We start from the raw sequence: 2983 nt of genomic DNA on the forward strand, positions 1-2983 counted from the left end.
TTTGGTAAGTCTTCTGGAATATTATAGAGTTCATAATTTTGGAAAATTCAAAGGGAAAGACCCAGGATTTAATGATCTTTTGAATATATCATAATATTTTAAGAAAAACAGAAAGTTACTTAGTCCTATGCAGAACAGAATGAGCCTAGGAAAAGCTGTAGCCAGCAATACACCTATGTTCTGCTTACTTTTCCAATTATACAATTAAACTCCGAATCACAGAATAAATGAATTCATCCAAGGTGAACACTGAACTTGCTGAAATTTCATGAATGTGGCCAGGTCTTTTGTGTAGCCTTCCATTGTTCTGGCCATTAGGCCTAGCCTATCTGCATAGTGAGGCAGAAGCATGTGGTGTTGTTCCCTGTTAGTGACTCAGATCTTCTAGTACAACATCCATGATTTATCATCAATGCTATTTTATGTTTTATTCCTCCAAAACCACAAGTCTGGGGCCTAATTCATGGTAAATAAATATTGAAAATGAAAATCACACATAGATCACGTAACACTTACTACTTGCAGTCTGCTTTTCTTTCCCTTTCTTTCTTTCTTTCTTTCTTTCTTTCTTTCTTTCTTTCTTTCTTTCTTTCTTTCTTTCTTTCTTTCTCTTTTTCTTTCTTAACCATTTAATGTTTGACCATTTGTGAAAAGGATTTGGTTGATTTGGAGGTTGCTCTGAGCTTAAGATTAGATTAGATTTGTTTATAATCTAATAAAACCTCAGAAAAACTAAGTTTTGTAGATCAGTTTAGTTAAATGCAAAGATAGTATTTAGGCTTTCAAGGTGAAAAGAATAATATCTGTTCCTTTACCTCATAAATAGTCTTTGGAGTTTTCTAGTTGCTTATAAATAGTGATTGGTTTAAAGACACTCACTTCTGTTAGCACTTGAAGTTCTTACTAAGCAGAACTCAGTCATGGAAAATGACTATAATCTAGGCTTATAGAGGCTCCAAAGTGTATTTGTGAGAATGCAGGAGACTGATATTAAGACCCTAGCTCTAAATCAGGCAAGAAAAATAACAAGTATGAGTAAAAAAAACTAGAAATCAACAAAATTAATTGGATAGTAAACTTAGAATTGCTAAAATCAACTTACACGTACTATTTATCAATAAAAGTGGTGTCTAAATGATATGCAAATGATTCTATCTTACTGAACAATAAAACTGGAAAACAATTTATCCAAAGCCAACCTGAACTATTTCTAGGGATGCTATGTAGAAAGAAGGAAAAAAAAAAAAGAAACATAATCATATTTGTGTCTTTAAAATTTCCAGCAATCAAGGGGGTAGTGAAGAAAAATAATTACAGGCAAATGATTTTTATAGTTGAACATATCTCTGTAGTATAACTGGTACTTGATTGCTATAAAAACTGAAAATTAAAACAAATTTTAAAATCACTTAGAACCCAAAACTCTGTGATTACAATTTTCTTACACATATGTATCACCTAAATTATATAAATTATAATCAAATATTATATTGTAATTATTGTAATAATTGAATAGTCTATAAACTGCACTTTAATATCAATTAGTCTGATTACAAAATGTACAGTTTTATAGAAGAAAGGTTTTGACATTTTTTTTATTTTCTTCAATTTACTGTATTTAAAACTTATTCCAGTATAAGCTACAATTGATAGTACATATTAATATATTTAGGCCACGATATTGATTGAGTAACAGGCTGAAGATCATCATAAAAGTTTACAAAGTGCATATATAAACTGTTTTCTACATCAACACTAATAAAAACTAAATTATTTAATTTAGGAATTTGAAAGATTATACTGATCAGATTTCTTGGTTGTTTCTCATTTCTAGTTCTGTACTCAGAAGTTGAGAGCCTTTATTTCTCTTGCAGAAGTCCTAGCTTTAGTTCCCAACAACCACTCGGTGGCTCACAACCACCTATAACTGTAGATGCAGGGAATCTAGTGCTTTTCTTTGCCATATAAATTCACCTGCCTGTATGTAGTGTAATTCTGTGTGTGTTTGCACACAGACACCTATACACTAAATACATATAAAAATATATATAGTTAGCAAACAATCTTCAAGTTGCAGATCAACATTAATGAGTCAGGATATCTGAATTTAGTTTACTTCATTACATGTACATATTCAGTCTGCCCTAAATTTTACTCAAAGTGATCACAATAACCATGTACAAAGACAATATCAAGTGGAAAACCAAGATTTGATGTCCAACTTTAAATAATATTGTTAAAAAGAAATTGAGAATTTGAGGATTGAACAATTTCACATAAAATAAATAACCTACTTACATTCATTGTTACTTCATAAAATTGTATCTTACATAAAAACATTGTACATGTTGAAGAAAGGTCTATTCTTTCAGTATTTTGGGGGAAAATGCATACATGTTGGAATTAGGTAGTTTAAAATTCTGTTCTATCGCTTCTTGGCCTTTTGGCTAAGATCAAGTGTAAAATTCTGTTCTATATGCTGTCCTTAGGGTTTCATTTTCCATGACTGGATTCTGAGTATATAAGAAATCCATTATCATTTTTTCTGCCATATCTCCTTCCACCTTCATCAGGCCTGTTGAGTCTGAACCATACAGGATAGTTTCCATTGCCCCATTCATCTTACCTTGCTGACTTCTCTGGAGAAAACCAAACTGCCCAAACCAATCTGATAGCCAAGGAAGACCTCCATTCTCCCAGCACTGCTCCTCCCAACTTTATCAGAGCTGTTGAACAGAGCCATAAATCTAAGCAGTTTTTCCTCCCACCCATCTTCCCTGCTCACTGAGTCCTCTGGGGCATGCAAAGCTGCTCTGATCATCCTGCTACCCTAGGTGGATCCCCATTCTCCCACCACCTCTCCATCGACCTTCATCTGACCTGTGGCTCCTAAAATATACAGACCTGCAGACATGGAACCACACAGCCCTACCACAACAGAACCACGGAGGTTAATTCCCCCTCCCAAAACCTACTACAATTG

The 2983-nt window shown here is 33.4% G+C and overlaps 1 pseudogene; it reads left to right on the forward strand.

Annotated features, from left to right (window-relative positions):
* Positions 1-2427: 2427 nt before the first annotated feature.
* On the forward strand, positions 2428-2559 carry LOC115030238 (annotated as a pseudogene).
* The last annotated feature ends 424 nt before the right edge of the window (positions 2560-2983 follow it).

The sequence above is a fragment of the Mus caroli genome, chromosome X (assembly GCF_900094665.2).
Source record: "Mus caroli chromosome X, CAROLI_EIJ_v1.1, whole genome shotgun sequence".
NCBI lineage: Eukaryota > Metazoa > Chordata > Mammalia > Rodentia > Muridae > Mus > Mus caroli.